The following is a 17,616-nucleotide window of genomic DNA, read 5'->3' as shown; positions in this document are numbered from 1 at the left end:
ATCTGTTCTTGCTGAATTTGTGGTACATCATGGGCAAGATCTTGCGTATCATTTTCAGCATTATTCCCTGCATTTTCAGGGACATTTACAACATGTATTTGCTGCTGTCTAACGGGCATTCTTTGCTATTCTATTGGTACATCCTCCCAAAATACAACCCTTTTGACTTCCTCTATCTTTTCAAGCTGTTTGTGCATGCGATCTTCCCGAAAGATAATATCGTTGTTTGCGTACTACTTTTCTTTTCTCAAGATCCCATAATCGATACCCCATCTCACCTTCATCACCATATCCTAGGAAAATACATTTACAGAACTTAAGCTCAAGTTTGCTACGTTCTTCCTTGCGAATGTGCACAAATGCCTCACAGCTAAACACTCTCAAGTGAGCATACGAAGGTAGCTTGCCCGACCACACTTCTTGAGGAACTCCCCTCCCCTCTAAAAGACCTGTTTGGTGATTAATTAATCAAGTGCACGGCTATCATAGCAATCTTTGCCCAAAATCCATGAGGTAAAGCAGCATGTGACAACATTGTACAAACCTTGTCTTGAATGGTCGTATTCATACACTCTGCAATACCATTTTGGGGTGGATTGTGAGGGACGGTGAGCTCCCTTTTAATCCCTTTGTTGTCACAAAAGTCTTGAAAGATTTTGGACACATATTCCCCACCATTGTCAAAGCGAAGACACTTTAATGTCTTGTTAGTCTGATTTTCAGCTTGTGCTAGGAATTTTTTAAATTTATCCAAGACCTCGTCTTTGTGACGGATTGGATAAACCCATACTTTGCATGTGGCATCATCAACAAAGATAATGAAATACTTATTTCCCCCTAGAGATAACTCCGGCATTTGACATACATTGGAATGTACCAACTCTAAGGGTGAAGAGTTTAAAGAAAGAGATTTCTTATGTGACGTTTGAGCATACTTACCATAAATACAATGATCACAATGTTCAAAATCAACATACCTCAAAGACGACAAATAACCCAAGTGAGAAAGCACTTTCATTCCAATTTGACTCATGTGTCCCAACCAACTATGCCACAAAGAAACACTTGGCTGCTCGGTTATGGCGACTACATGGTCATGCACGCTAGATATATGCACAGGATACAAAGTGTCACTTTTGGAGCCCTTGGCAACAATGTGAGAGCCCTTACAAATTTTCCATTTGCTATCCCCAAAGGTGATGTAATAGCCTTCATCATCTAGCTACCCTATGCTTATCAAGCTCTTCTTAAGCTGAAGTACATGCCTCACATTATGCAAAACAAATACAGAGCCATGCTGAAATTCCAATTTCACACTGTCTCAACGCCTGCAATTTTACAGGTATAGTTATCTCCCAAGTAGACAACACCATGTGCACTATCATTGTAGTCTAGAAAGCCACTCATGATGTGGTATAACATGAAAAGATGCACATGAATCAAGTATCCAAGTGTGCATGTCATCCCCAGAATCTGCAATCAATGCATATGCACTCAAAGAAAAAGAAGCAAGAAGTATATCAATGTCTCTGTCATTCTCATGAATGACTACATTTACCTCTTCTATCTTCACATTGCTCTTCTTTGCAAGCTGGCTGTCCTTTTTCTCAGCCTTGTTGTCTTCAATGTTTTTTTTTTTTTGCCTTTCTCTTTCTTCAATTGAAAACAGTCCCGTTTGTAGTGCCCTTTCTTGCCACAATGATGACAATCCACATTTTTGCCCCAAGACTTGCTACGTGCTCTATTTTCAGAACTGCCCTTTTGCTAAAATCTGCCTCTAGTGTGCAATGCATTAGAAGACTTGTTTGCTGAATTATTTTGCCTATAGAGTTCTTCCATCAACAAAGAACTCTCCACATTAGAATATAATAGCTGAGCATTTGAGTTACTCCAAGCTATCCTGAAAGTATCCCAACTTTCATGTAAAAGTGCATAGCAAGAAGGTAGATTTGAACTCATCATCAATATGGAAGTCCAAAGCAATCAACTGACTAAAAATGGAGTTGAACTCGTTCAAATGTACAAACATGGCTGTACATTCCTTCTTGCGAAAGTCCATTAATTTTTTCAGCAAATAGACCTCGCTGGTTGCACTTTTCTAAGCATACAATTCTTCAAGTCTTTGCCACATTGCATATGCCGAATTCAAATTCTCAATGTTAAAGAGCAAGTTGTCTGACACTAAAAGCTCAATGGTAGAGCGTGGGAGCTCATCCAAATCATCCCACTCTTCTTGTTCCATACCTATTGGTTTTATTCCCTTCGCTTTGATGGGCTTCACCTGTTTCTTCTGCACCAAGACATTGTGGCATTGTTTTTTCCATATTGCAAAATTATGTGCACCCTCAAGCTTCTTGATGTGCACAAGATTGCTGCTATCATTGTTTCCAGCCATAATTTGCAGCACTAAATTGAGTCAAAAGTCACCAAATGCAAGCCCAAATGTCACACAAGTGACCACAGTACACTACAAGTACCAACCAGCAATGAAAAACAAGAGATTGCAGAAATTTCAGATCTACAAATAGATTTTCTGAGTTGAGTGTCTACTGCTACACTCCACAAGCAATTATAGCCACATTCAAAGGCCAAGGCACTAATTACATGTGAAATCCCCAAAATTTGACTGCAATTCCTCCTCCAAAAGCATTCACAGAACAAATTTGACAATTTCGGTCAAAAGCCCTAAATTTTCAAAAGAAAATCCGTCCAAATTGCATCAATACATGTACCCAAGTGCATATACCATGCAAGTGTTGCACAAATTGAAGAAATTTTGCAAAAGCCCCAATTTTCTTGGGTCCGGTGTACACAAATTTCAGTGAAACTGAAGAAATTTCACTAAAATGTGAAAAGCCTCAAAATTTTCCAAGCATATGTGCACTGATTTTACAATTTCTGAGTCAAATTGTCCCGCCCTGCATCAAAGTCCCCAAAACCGTGAAAAGTCCCAAATTTCAAGGTCAAAATTGCACACTATGTATATGCACATATTTATGAAGGTTTGATACTCTAGTTTGGGACTTGTAGTTTGATACTCTTTGGGGCTTTTATGAAAATATTGAGAGAGAGAGAGAGAGAGAGAGAGAAAGAGAGAGCTCTTGTAAGACACACATGACACACAGAAAGAACATAAGGTAGAAAGGTGAAAATCCTATTTTTCATATTCTTCTACTACTACTACTCCTCCTCCTCCTCCACCTTATTCTTCTTTTTTTACAACAATACTATACTAAAAGATAAGGGGAAAAGATAACATACATAATAATGTGCAAACAACTCACAATGCGAACATGCTAATTAGTAAGTTGGCTAGATAAATATACTACAACTCAGCAGGATTAGCTATTAGGTATCACTAGAAGCATGTATTGATGTAGATACCAATGATGCTAGTGGCTTAGGTGTAGAAATGGCCATCATGAGGCACATGACAATTTGCTTAACATCTTAGCACTCCCCCTTAAGCTCAACTCCAAGATTTGTACTCCAAGATTTGTATCTTTAGTCATTACTACAAATGTATAGATTGTTAGCTAGGTATGGATTTGGCCTTAAAATCTTATTGTATTTGTGATTCGGTAGCTTGGATGCTTTTGTGAATCCACAAGCAGCAACCTACTTGGTAGTATCCATGTGATGTGAGTAGGGTTTTGGGCATGCACTACAACAAGGTATGCCACCATATTGGGTTTCTCTTCTCTCTTATATGCTTTCCACGCTTGTATTTTACAGGCTAAAGGGGTTTGGGTTTGACTTGTGGTGCTTCTTTCATTTTCCTTTTCATTTCCACTAGTACCTAATAGTCCTTTTACTCTTTTTTGTGGATTTGGACTTACTAGCTGTAGATTTTTCTTATGAAAATTGTTAATCTTTTATAGCAATTCTTGCTACTTGAGGTTGTGGATGTTGGGATTAGGATAATTTTCTTATTTTTCCCTTTTGCTAGTGTCCCATAAGTGAAAGTAAAAATAACTATTGCTTTAGAAGACATCAAGTGAATGTGTTTGTCAACTTAATCAACATTGCACTTCACTTCATATTTAAAGGTTTATCCCAAGAAAAATGCAGAATTTCTTTTTAAAAAACGGAGGGAAAGCGGGCCTATCGTGGCGTTGACCAGCCCCCATCTCCCACGGACCTGCACTGGTCGCCCGCTTGACCTACACCCATGTCGCCCTTGCACTCCTATCACGCCGACCTGCTGTCACCTGGTGCTCCATCTGGTCGCCCGCTGGCCTGCACGTCACTGTTAGAGATCATAGCCTGTTTAGAGGGCAGGCCTGCACAGTCGGACCAGCAGGCTACTGCACAGTCGGACTGTGCAGTCGGACTGCCACGTGGCAGTCCGACTGCCTGCAGCCGATTTATTCCAGGCTGCGCCCTATTTCTGGCGCCCCAGTTCGTGGCTGTTTTCGACTATTTATAGTCGACGTCTCCAGCAGTCTGGCCATTCTTCTCTGTCGCAGATTACAGACCAGTGCCGTGCAGATTTCTGTCTCCGTTCACAGATTTCAGACAGCAGACAGTGCAGACTGCAGCAGACTTCGAGGTGGACAGCAGGTCGCATCGTCGAGGTGGAGACACGCAGTCCAGCGCACTGCGCCCATGTATATCTTTGTATTCAGCATTCTTTATACAGCAAATCTTCATTGTACACTGTCTCTTTCTCTCCCTTTTCTCTCTGCGTTCTCTCTCTCTCAGTCCTACGCTTCCGCACTGCTGCACTCTGACATGGTATCAGAGCAGTGTTTGAGGGCTGACTGAGCGCAGAATCAACCTGAAGTGGAGTTTCCATCGCGACACAAATTTGCGTTTTTTGCGTTTAAGGGCAGACAGGAGGGCTGCGCCTTGGAACAAGGCTGAAACGAGTGTGGGCGCACAGGAAAGGAGTACAGGTGGTGGATTTGCTGCTGTTTACTGCTGTTTGACGCGGAGGAAGTTTTGAGTTTTCAACCTAAAAGTGCAGATTTTGCTTTTTCATCGCCTCCGGCGGGTGAAGAAGCTTCAGGACGCGGAAGAGCCTTAGCAAGCTGAGTTTACCCAGTCAGAGGGGGCTGCTTTTGTGTTTGAGAAGGCATTGCAGGTGAAGATGTCTACAGAGATGGACTTAGAGTTCCAGGCGATAATGGACCGGAAGGTGCCTGTCCTACCGGCTCTTCCTACAGATCAGAAGCTCGACGGCGACAACTACCGCATTTGGCGCGTTATGATGTTGACCATCCTTGAGTCCTATGATTTGGCGGAGTTGGTCCAGGAAGATATTGACCGGCCTTCGGTAAGAGATGAGTCCAAACTCTCTTCCGATGCTCGTGCGGAGTTGGCCAGGGCCCAGTCTCATTGGGACAAACTGAATGCCAGGATTCAATCCTTTCTCTTTCTATCATGCACTACAGCCGTGATCGCTCACATCGAGCACTTGACGGTGGCTCGTGAGATATGGCTGGAGCTTGATCAAATGTACAATCGGATGACCCTGATGAAGAGGGTTTCTTTGGAGGTCCAGATGCGGACTTTGTCCGTCAATAAGTCTTCTTCGCTAAGGGAACACATTAACAAGCTAAGGCAGCTACAGATGCAGGTTCAGAATGCAGGGAAGCCGATTTCCTCCGAAGACATGGCGATCACACTCTTGTCCCAGTTGCCGCTACGATTCGGTACATTTTACTCTGCCCTTATTGCTTCGGGGCGAGAGTCTACTCTTCGGTGGGAAGAGTTGGTTCCTATGGTCTTGGACCAAGAGGAACAGTTAAAGGGACAGAATGCTTCCAAGACGGAGGCGTTGACAGGTCAAGCCTCTCAGAAGAAGGGGAAGGACCAAAAGAAGAAGAAGGGGGATAACAAGTCCAAGAAGGACAAGGAGAAGGACAAGGACAAAGACTCCACATGCCATATTTGTGAAAAGACTGGCCATTGGAAGAAGGATTGCCCTGACAAAGACTCGAAGGACACCAAGAAGAAGGAAACCAAGGATTCTGGAGCGGTGGCTGCACCCTCATCAGCTGCATTTCTACATTTAGTTGTCATTGAGGACGCTTCACCGAATGCTTCTGATGTTGCGATGACGGCTCCCCAAGCTCGCGAGTGGATTGTTGATAGTGGTGCCTCACGGCACATGACTCCTTCATCAGATGGTGTTGCCCAGCTGCGACCTTCGCGTGGGCAGGTTCTCATTGGAGACAGCTCTTCAGTTTCTATTGCAGGTCGGGGTAAGATGCAGCTTATTCCGGATGGCCGAGGTGGCACCCATACCTCAGAGGTTTTGCATGTACCAGGATTAGGGTACCATCTCCTTTCAGTTCATAAGATTTGCTCCCTTGGTCTTTTGGTGGAGTTTGACAGTTCTACTGTGCGAGTCCTTGATCGTGAATCGAGGAAGGTTCTATCATCTGGATATGAGGAGAACGGCATTTACAAACTGAAGTCTTCCACTGCCCTCTCTACTCTTCTTCTTACCTCACAGTCACAGTCTGAGTTATGGCATGCTCGGTTTGGTCACCTGAACTATGACTATCTTCGGAGGGCGTCACGTGGACAGCTTGTTCGAGGGTTGCCGGATATAGTGGTGAGCCAGCAGCCATGTGTCTCCTGCATACGGGGGAAGCAGCATCGAGATGCCATTCCCCACACAGCTTCGCGGCGGTCAACTTCACCGATGGAGCTAGTATCTACGGATCTATGTGGCCCTATGAGAAATTAGTCCCTGCGTGGGAGCTCGTACTTCATGCTGATTGTGGATGACTACAGCAGGATGACATGGGCCTACTTTTTGGCACTAAAGTCAGAAGCTTTCTCGCACTTCAAGGATTGGCTTCTCTTTGAGGAGAACCGATCAGGCTGGAAGTTGAAGACCTTGCGATCCGACAAGGGAGGTGAATTTGTGTCTAATGAATTTGCTCGATTTTGTGCAGATAGAGGAATTCACCAGGAGTTTGCCAATACCAATACTCCTCAAGAAAATGGTATTCTAGAACGGAAGAACCGCAGTGTGATCGAGATGGCGCGCACCATGATGGAGCACCGACAGACCCCTCAGGTTCTGTGGGCCGAGGCTATGGCTACTGCCGTCCACATCCTTAATCGATCCCCTACTTCGGCCGTGGCAGGGATGACTCCATTTGAGGCTTATTTTGGGACGAAGCCAGATGTTTCTTACTTTCGAGTCTTTGGGTGTGATGCCTATGTTCACATTCCCAAGGCTCACCGTGACAAATTTGAAGCGGCTTCCCGAAAACAAGTATTTGTTGGCTACAGCTCCCAGTCCCAAGGCTACCGACTGTATGATCCCGTCAAGCGGGATGTATATACTAGCCGTGATGTGCGGTTTGTGGAGGTTCCGGCTTCTTCAACGGGTGATGAGCATCCCGTTCTTGGAGATCCAGGGGAGAGTTTGGCTCCTTCTACAGTTCCACTGGAGCCTGTGCCTTTTGATAATGATTCTGTTTCTGACACAGAGTCTATTGTTCCACCGGACCCTTCTGAGGAGTTACCACCGGTGGACATTCCAGAGTCTTCTACTGATGGAGAACGACGAGGGGAGGTACGGCCTCCTCCTCGCTAGGCCCGTGACACACTCCGTGATTCAGGGATCGAGGGGGTTCCTGAGGAGTGGGGACCGCAGGATGGTCCGCGGCGGTCACGGAGGCACCAGGTGCATTCTTCGGAGCTTGTTTGCTCCAATTATTGTTTGATGTCCCGTGTTATGCAGGATCGAGAGTCCCACCTCCGTGAAGGAGGCTTTACAGTCCGCCCCATGGAAGAAAGCTATGGAAGCTGAGTTGGAGGCTATTGAGAGGAATGGCACTTGGTCACTTGTACCACGCCCCCCGAAGAAGAAGGTGATTGGAGTCAAGTGGGTCTTCAAGACCAAATATCTCAGTGATGGTACTTTGGATAAGCACAAGGCTTGCCTTGTTGCTAAGGGTTTTGCCCAGCGCCCAGGGATTGACTGTCATGACACCTTTGCCCCCACAGCTCGTATGGCAACCATTAGAGCTGTTCTTGCTGTCGCTGGCCATAGGAGATGGCCTGTTTATCAGTTGGATGTGAAGTCGGCCTTCCTGAATGGTGATTTGAAGGAGGAGATCTACGTTGAGCAGCCTCCTGGCTTTGGTTCTTCAGATGGGAAAGTCTACAGGTTGAAGAAGGCCCTGTATGGTCTCAAGCAGGCCCCGCGAGCTTGGAACGAGAAGATTGATTCGTTCCTCCAATCTCAGTTGGGATATCGGCGGTCCAAGGCCGATCCGCAGCTGTATGTTCACACTTCCGAGGATGGTTGTGTGCTGTTTGTATTATATGTTGATGATTTGATTGTCACAGGTGATGATGCACAGCAGGTCCAGGAGACAAAGTCAGCTTTACATCGGACATTTGAGATGACGGATTTGGGGCTCCTCCATTTCTTTTTAGGTCATGAGATTTATCAGTCTCAGAGGGGGATCTTTCTCTCCCAACAGAGATATGTACAGGAGCTCTTGGTGTCTTTTGAGATGGAAGATTGTCGAGCCCTCTCTACTCCTATGGATCCGAACTGGAAGGCCACTTCCCATTCAGCTTCTCCTTTGGCGGATGCGTCCCGCTATCGACAGTTGATAGGGTCCTTGATTTGGCTTCTCAACACGAGGGTTGATCTATGTTTTGCTGTTGGGCTCTTGGCAGGGTTCATGAGTGAACCTAAGACGGTGCATTGGCAGGCTGCTCAGAGGATACTTCGGTATCTAAGGGGGACGTCTGATTTGGGGATTCATTACCCCGCAGGGACAGATGGGTCAGATCTTGTACTTGCAGGTTGGAGCGACTCGGATTGGGCCGGTGACGTGGACCACAGGCGGTCTACAACAGGTTACTGCTTTACTTTGGGTGCAGGTGTTATTTCATGGAGTAGCAAGAAGCAGCCCACGGTAGCCCTTTCGTCTACTGAGGCGGAGTATCGGGCCGCGTCTTCCACCACATGCGAGGTTGTGTGGCTTCGGAGATTGTTGGAGGAGCTTGGGTGCCCCCAAACTCGTCCTACATTGCTGCGATGTGACAATTAAAGTTGCATTGCCTTGGCGAGGAACCCTGTTTTTCATGCCCAGACGAAGCACATTGAGATTCAGTACCACTTCATCCGAGAAAAGCTTCTGGATGAGACCATCACTGTGAAGTATTGCAAGACGGAGGACAATCTTGCGGATTTGTTTACAAAGGCGCTTCCTCAAGCTCTCCTTCGGCAACATTCCAGATCCCTCAGGCTTCTGCCCTGTCCAGGCTCTGAGAGGGGGTGTTAGAGATCATAGCCTGTTTAGAGGGCAGGCCTGCACAGTCGGACCAGCAGGCTACTGCACAGTCGGACTGTGCAGTCGGACTGCCACGTGGCAGTCCGACTGCCTGCAGCCGATTTATTCCAGGCTGCGCCCTATTTCTGGCGCCCCAGTTTGTGGCTGTTTTCGACTATTTATAGTCGATGTCTCCAGCAGTCTGGCCATTCTTCTCTGTCGCAGATTACAGACCGGTGCCGTGCAGATTTCTGTCTCTGTTCACAGATTTCAGACAGCAGATAGTGCAAACTGCAGCAGACTTCGAGGTGGACAGCAGGTCGCATCGTCGAGGTGGAGACACGCAGTCCAGCGCACTGCGCCCGTGTATATCTTTGTATTCAGCATTCTTTATACAGCAGATCTTCATTGTACACTGTCTCTTTCTCTCCCTTTTCTCTCTGCGTTCTCTCTCTCTCAGTCCTACGCTTCCGCACTGCTGCACTCTGACAGTCACAAGCTGACTGCTCCCTGCGACTCTCAGTTGTCGCCTACCATGTCACAACCCTGTCACCTACGTTGGCCTGGCATCTTTGCATGTGACAACTGACTAACTGTCAAGCTGCCTCTTTCCCTCTCTAATACCAATTTGAAGTCAATGTACAAGGATCGAGACAGAGTGCACGTCAAATTGAGTGCATAGTTCAAAGTAGGAAAAGTGAGCAGAAGGAGTGAGAGCACAACACACAAAGTGTTTGGTACAATAACAAGATGTACCACTATAGACTTTGGTAATATACGTAAAGTACAAGTGTAAGTGTGTGTTCACACCCGAACCACCATAAAAGGCACGGTGAGCCTTTATTCCCAACAAAATGCAATGTTCATATTGAGCCTTTGCAAGACTCTTAGTGAGAACATCTACAAGGTTATCATGTGTTTTGATCTTAGTCAGTGTGACTAGACCATCATCCAAAACCTGTCTGATAAAGTGGTACTACACATCAATATGTTTGGTATGTGGTACTACACATCAATAGCATTCTTAGCCAGGTATACAACACTCTAGCTATCACATCCAAGTACAAGTGTTTTGGTGGGTAACCAGAAATCCTTGACCAGACAACCAAGTAAAATAGCTTCTTTCAAAGCATTAGTGGCTAAAATATATTCAACCTCAGTGGTAGAGAGTGCTACTATTTTTTGCAATCTAAAGCACCATGAAACTAACCCCACCAGTCAAGGTGAAAATGTACCTACTATAGTAGACTTGCGAGTATCCAAGTCACTTGCCATGTCTACATCACAATATCCCAGCAAATATAATGTATCCTTTCCATAACATATACATCTTTGTGTGCCCTTTAAGGTACCAGAAGATGCATTTCACTGCCTCCCAATGCGCTTTGCTAGGGCTTGACATAAACTTGCTCATGACTCCTACTACATGAGTAATATCACGTCTAGTGGCAACCATAGCATGCATGAGTGACCCACAAGTTGAAGCATAGGGAACTCCCTTCATAGTATTGGCTACCTTATCATCTTTTGAGCAATCTCCTTTGCTAAGCTTACTATACGATGGTAACAGTACACTAAGAGGCTTAGCATCAGCCATAGAAAACCTATCAAGTACTTTGTTGATGTACTTTTCTTGTGAGAGAAATAAGAGTTGTTGCTCCCTCTCTCTCCTTATACGCATGCCTAAATGCGTTCAGCTACACCTATATCCTTCATGGAGAAGGCTGAATTCAACTATCTTTTCAATGCATTAACCTAGCTCTTATCCTTACCAGCAATAAGGATATCATCCACATAAAGCACAAGAATAATAAGGCTTCCATCATCAGCCTTCTTTCTATATGAGCATTGATCTGCATTGTTTCTCTTGAACCCATGTGAGAGCATGAAGGCATCAAATTTCTTATACCACTGTGTAGAAGTCTCCCTTAGACCATACTAGCTTCTCTTAAGCCTGCACACCAAATACTCCTTTCCTGGCATAACAAAGCCTTTTGGCTGCTTCATGTACAACTCTTCTTCTAAATCACCATACAGGAATGCAATTCTAACATCCATCTCATTAAGCTCCAAACCATAGATGCTACAATGGCAAACAATATAGGGAGATACTAGAAGATAGAGGAAACGAATCATAGCTTTTTAGGAGGGGGGTTTTTCTTCAAATGCTCCTTTATGTATCAATAGTTGATGATGCAGGGATCAGCCTAAAATATGCTGAGAGATTCATTGAAAATGAGACAAGTTTATCAAGAATATGTTTAAAGTCCATATTGGGGTAAAAGGCCCTTGGACCTGCCCGTGTACAGTAACCGCCCATATTCTTTATTCATATATATATGAAAGTGAAATAAGGTTGTCATAACATTGTTGACAGCACCTACATTGTGTGTGCTCTTCTCTCCCGCAACTCCTGCATCCCTTTCAACTAGTATCAGAGCCACTCCTTTGCAAGCTCTTCCCGGCATCTACACGAGGTATAAGATCTTGTTCTCTCTCGTTCATTCTTCAGTCCACATATGAACATCAGGGTTTCATGAAGAGGCAGCCATAGCTTCCATCATTGAAGCTTGTTCTCTTCACCTCTTGCTTGGACTTGTCCTAGGCTTGTGTAGGCCTATTGTAGGCCTTCATTGGACTCTTGCTTATCCCCTACCCATCCTGATTTGGCCCCTCAAGTACAGCAACATGCTCACATTTTATTTGTGCCTGTTTGCAAAAATGGTTCAAAAATCACTCTTTTTGTCATATCTCGGGCATTCGGAACCCGATTCAGGTAAGGTAAGAGTCCAAGTTGGGGTTTTGGCACGCTCCGGACGCGATGGTGATGTCAGATTTGCCAAGTTCTAATGACAGAATATTCTGCAACAGATTTCAAGTCTAAGATAGTATGTATTTGTATGCCTATGGCTTATGTGATGCTTCTACTGATGTCTATTAATACCGGATCACTTGTGGATGTTATGCCTCTTATGTGAAATGCATTTGGAGCTGATTTAGCTCAGCCATTGACTATTTTGAACAATCCTAGATCTGTCCAAAACACGGCAACCACTTGTTACTTCAATTTTATGCTTACAAGTCTTGGCATTTGATGCCCGATTATGCTCGGTTGGTGTGTATACATACGAGAATGTATACCTATGGTTTGCCTATGGATTTGAGCTTGGATTGAGCACTGATTTGCTCAGTTTACAAAGGTTATATGCTGCTGGAAACTTCAGGGCTGAAGCTATTTAATGATTTGCCAGGTTATGCCTATTGCGTACGGGGTGCTCCCAGCTACTTGGGTTGATGTATTCACGTATTTGGACTATGCCACATGTCTTGTTTATGCTCCGGAATGCTTTTGAGCTGAGATTAGAGCTCGATTTGAGTTTGACTGTCACTTCTTTGCAGCTGGCATTTCATCTATGACATGGTTTATGCCTGGGCTACCCAATACAAGTTATGATGTCTTGGTGAATGCTTTATGCTTTGGCTGTGGATGGCAGTTGTTTGAGCTCGTCTCGACATTCATTTGAATATTCCCTTGAGCAGTTGGATATTGACTTGGCTTTTTCCATTACGACCTTGGATACTATATGGGATTTGATGCTCTGATTATGGATCTTGGCTATTACTTGGATGCACTTACAGATATTGGACAGTGAACTGCTCCCTTGTTTTGGCAGTTGCCTATTGAGCTGTGATTGCTCGTTTGCATTTGATATGCGGGATACTTACTGATCAGTGGACTTGGATAATGCTTGGGATTTATGGCCGTCCTGCTTCTCTGTTGTATGGCATCTATGCTATTTGGGCTGCTATTGCCCGTGTATGTCAGGAAGCAGTTGATCTTTATGGCCACCCGTGTATGCACATGGTCCGCTGCTATGTATTTTACAGAGCCTCTTACCTGGATGCTTTTACACAAATATTTGGGCTTTTATTAGAGCTTGATTCTTGCAGGTTTATTTGCCACTTGCCGTTCTTGGCTGGACATGTATGTCAGTACATGGTATGAGACACTGCAAAGTTATGTATACTCCTATGTTTCGGGGATGCTTATGCATTTATGGCTCCGAGGCATGCTTATGCTTTTATGGCTGCGAGCTACAATGGTTGGATATGTCATACTTTTGTCTGCTAGGCTTGTCCATGTGAGATCTTTTGCATCTATGGTTGATGTCATTGTGTTCTCCCCTTCTGGTTTGAATGAGTCCCCTTTGCAGTATGCTATGATGACTTCCAGCTCTTCTAGTCATGCAGACAGTCCTCTTAATGAGCTTGTTCTCTCTGATGAGAGTTCCCCTGATTCTTTGAGCTCCTTAGATGTATTGGACAGCCCTATTCATGTTATTATAGAACAATTGTCCTCTTCTACAGGTTTTACAAGTTCTGTTTGCTTTCATTGTGGAAAGACAGGGCATGTGAAGCGTAAATGCTTTTAAGTGGATTAGAGAGCCAAAAAGATTGCACCACACTAGACATGAGAGCAGAGTCAGTGGTGAGACCATTGTTGATAGTGGTATGGTACATGTAGTTACCCATGATGATAAAGCTGAGCCTAGACTCCTAGCATCGTGTTACCCTACAGATTACTTGCTCAGTGATACAGCCTATACCTTTGATTGGCTTTTAGATAGTATGACATCTTGTCATGTTACTCTGCATAGAGCTTGGTTCTCTTCTTACAAGGAGGTTAACGAATGTATTTCTTTGGGCCTTGAGCACGATTGTCATGTTATTGGTACAGGGGATATACACTTGGCTTTGCCAAATGGGTATTCTCTTATGCTCCGTGATGTTTTACATATACCTACGCTCAGTAAGGGCCTGATCTCTGTCAGTCAGTTGCATGGTGCAAGATATTATGTCTCTCTTGGGGATATTTCATGGAAAATCCATTGTGGTTGCTTAGTATTGACCAGAGGTGCTAGATATGGCAGTGATTATGTAATGCATGTCTCTCATGTAGGAGATTCTATGGTTACAATTGCGCAGATACCACATGCATTGTTATGACATTGTCGCCTAGACCATGTACGACACACTGAGATGGATGCTTTATGTGATATGGGCTTATTGCCTGCTCTTCCCCATGCTACTTGCCGTCATTGTACTCATGGTCCGTGCAGAGCCTCTTTGGCTTATGGCGATCGTGTGAGGCATGCTCCTCTAGATCTAGTCCATGTTGTAGTATATGGACCTATGCCTTCCTAATAACTTGGTGGAGCGTCGTATTTTGTGACCTTCATGGATCATGCTACCCATCATGTTTGGACTTACCCTTTGGTACAGATTGAGGATGCTCTAACTATGCTTGACAGGTTTATGGATTATGCTGGTAGCAGGCCTAGATGCTTGCAGATGGATTATGAGAGTCATGCTATCTCTCCCAGCTTACGGATCTCTTGTCAGCAATATGACATTGATTTCTTATGCCCACGGTATTATGGGATTGCTCATGGCATGTGCCTGACTTTACAGGCAAAGGTTGCTTCTATGCTTACCACTGCTAGGTTGTCTTATGGCTTTTGGGCTGAGGTCCTTATGACAGCAGTCTACTTGGTTGATCGGACATCGTGTTTCTCTTTGGATATTATTACTCCGCATGAGACATGGAGTGGCATGAGACCCTCCTATAATCACTTGAGGATGTTTGGCTACCAGGCATCTGTCAGTATGCCACATGAGCCTATGTCACGCAGATGCATACTCCTGGAATATGGAGACGGTGCCTTTATGGCTTACAAGTTTTGGGATTTAGATGTCCAGCAGGTTCTACGCAACCGTCATGCAGCCTTTTATGAGACGCAGACACCTCTCAAGCCTCTTGATGCGCGTTCAGTGCGCTTTATGGCTGATTCTACAACCGTATGTCAGTCTTCTGCTTTGCTGAGGCCACATACTGTCTTGAGACCCCGTCTGACTTGTGTCCGAGATGCTGGCCCTCTTTCAGTGATTGTCTCTGGAGATTTTGGATGCTCTCCGCTATCTTGTATGCGCCATGCTGATGCTATGCGCTACTCTGATGATGATGATGTACAGCCTTGCACTCATGAGTTGTGCTAGATTGCTCCGTTGTATAGAGCTGCGGGATCACTTGCCTCCTGGATGTCTTGGACTCGGAGATTCCCAACACTTATTGTATAGCTCGCTTTCAATTGGGCATTGGGTGAGATGTCATGATTCCTCACCCTGTCTCTTTTCTTTTGTTTTGTTTTTTCACTCCCTGGCCATTGGCCTTTTAGTGGGAGGTTGTTGGGGTAAAAGGCCCTTAGGCCTGCCCCTGTACAGTGACTGCTCATATTTTTTATTCATATATATATGAAAGTGCAATAAGGCTGTCATAACATTGTTGACAACACCTACATTGTGTGTGCTCTTCTCTCCCGCGTCTCCTGCATCTCTTTCAATGCATGGGTCACATGTAGGAGAAAATTTGCCTTGGTAGTGCATCATGGGCTATAGCTGTCATGGATTTGACTGAAGCAAAACCCTAGTTTCAATTCATAAGACCATAGTTTTTCACATGGTGGAGGTTTCGCAGCTTGCTCACATCTGGAGCAAGAAGTTTGTTCCCTACTTAGTGTTGCTGCAACCAGAAGACTGTGGCAGCCACTAATGCAGTTCATCATCACTGTTAATAAATGCTTTGTTTTAGCTGTTGTCTCTTATGTTGTCTGGCTGGATGGCCTGTCTTTTGTTGGCCACCTTTCAAGTGTACCTATTCTTCTTTTCTATTTAGAGTGCCACGTGACACCTCAATGCATGGGATGTTTTTCAGGTTGATCAGTCAGTTCAAAAAGGTTTCTCTCGCTGTAGCCGTGCTGTCAACCTCAGGGTGTGTGCAAGAGCAAAGCCATGGTGTGCTCTCGCATCAGCATTGCCGTGTATAATAATCTCACCACAAGTGCAAAATGCAGAACCGCTCAGACTTGGTCTGGAGTTCCTGTATTGTCCTTGCATTCACAGCAGCGTGGGAATGCTCTCGAAAGCTCATAAGTACACGGAGCCACTTCTCTGGCATGCGGATGTGCGAGATGTATTCCAATGGTTAGAATGGGTTTGGCCACATCCTCCAGGGCCTGAATCACTGGATCGCCCCTTTCCACCAGCACCACGACCACCATCAACCCCCCCACACTGTCATCCTCCTCAGCATCAATCCCCGTGACCTCCATCCCCGTCGCTGCAGTTTCGGAGAGGACCACCACCGCCTGTGCTACATAGACCCTCTAGGGCACCGTCCCCCTCCTCATAAAAGCAAAACAAATCACATAAAACTATCCGAGAGCTAGAATCTGACGAGAAGTAGAGGGAGTGACTGAGGCAAAACCCTGGTTCCAATTCATAAAAGCAACATAAATCACATAAAATCGAAGCGTCAGTGAAGAGCAATACCTCTGTGGCTGATGAAGTCGATGAGGTGGGTTGCTTGCTTAATGGCGATGTAGAGATGGTCGCTTGGTTGTGCACCCTGCCCTCGTTATGAGCTCCTTTCGTTGATATCACCCTGATCAGACACGGGCAAACAACACACTTCCCTTCAGAGTTGCTACGCGCTTCCTGGCGATTGATGTAATCATGCCATTCATGAATGAGCTTGCTTCTTTTATTTAGTGCGCGTGCAATCTGTTTTTGAAGGTGTTTAATTTCCCGAAGGAACGAATTTTCATAACATTTCATACAATTTTTTAATATATTTTCTTTAACGAGCAAAAAGAACAAATAGTTAAAAAAGAAAATACCATGTGTGTATGAGGGAGTACCTCTCTAGCTCCCTCACCCGTGGTGTTGGCGTCATGTCGCAGCGCGTTGATAGCTCCACCCACCCACCGTGACATAGTCCCTTACTTAGGCCCGACAAGCTTGTAAATGATCTTTTGGCTATGAATATGACGTGAAGCCCCCAAGATGGGCCCTTGTGCAAATCGCGTGCTGTGTTATGTTCCATGTCCCGTTCCGTGACGTGTTGGGGTGCCCCGTGACGTGTTGAGGGGTCAGGATGGCAAAGTTATGGGAAGGGTCTAGTGCTGCCCTGGGACCTAGACCCCCGACGATAAATATGAGTCTGAGTCATCTTGCCATTTTCAAAAGGCCAGTAAGTTGTGCCTCCTTCACTCGATGTGGTCATCGAGTTCTTTCAAGGGGAGGTGTGTATGAGGGAGTACCTCTCTAGCTCCCTCACCCACGGTGTTGGCATCGTGTCGCAGCGCGTTGATAGCTCCACCCACCCACCGTGACATAGTCCCTTACTAAGGCCCAACAAGCTTGTAAATGATCTTTTGGCTGTGAATATGGCGTGAAGCCCCCAAGATGGGCCCTTGTGCAAATCGTGTGCCGTGTTATGTTCCGTGTCGCGTTCCGTGAC

At 45.2% G+C, this 17,616-nt stretch overlaps 1 protein-coding gene across 1 annotated transcript in view; it reads right to left on the bottom strand.

Annotated features, from left to right (window-relative positions):
* Positions 1–16,874, bottom strand: part of EMB1220 (pre-mRNA processing ribonucleoprotein binding region-containing protein) — a 45,992-nt gene extending 29,118 nt beyond the window's left edge. The window contains exon 1 of the mRNA XM_087675825.1: positions 16,647–16,874. The gene's annotated coding sequence lies outside the window, so the exon portion shown is untranslated. The remainder of the gene's footprint in view (positions 1–16,646) is intronic.
* Positions 16,875–17,616: the final 742 nt, after the last annotated feature.

This window comes from Lygodium microphyllum, chromosome 4 (assembly GCF_053477565.2).
Source record: "Lygodium microphyllum isolate KBCC chromosome 4, Lygodium_microphyllum_v1.1.10, whole genome shotgun sequence".
Classification (NCBI taxonomy): domain Eukaryota; kingdom Viridiplantae; phylum Streptophyta; class Polypodiopsida; order Schizaeales; family Lygodiaceae; genus Lygodium; species Lygodium microphyllum.
The sequence above is the reverse complement of the archived record's forward strand: the minus strand, read 5'-3'. Positions and strand labels throughout refer to the sequence as shown.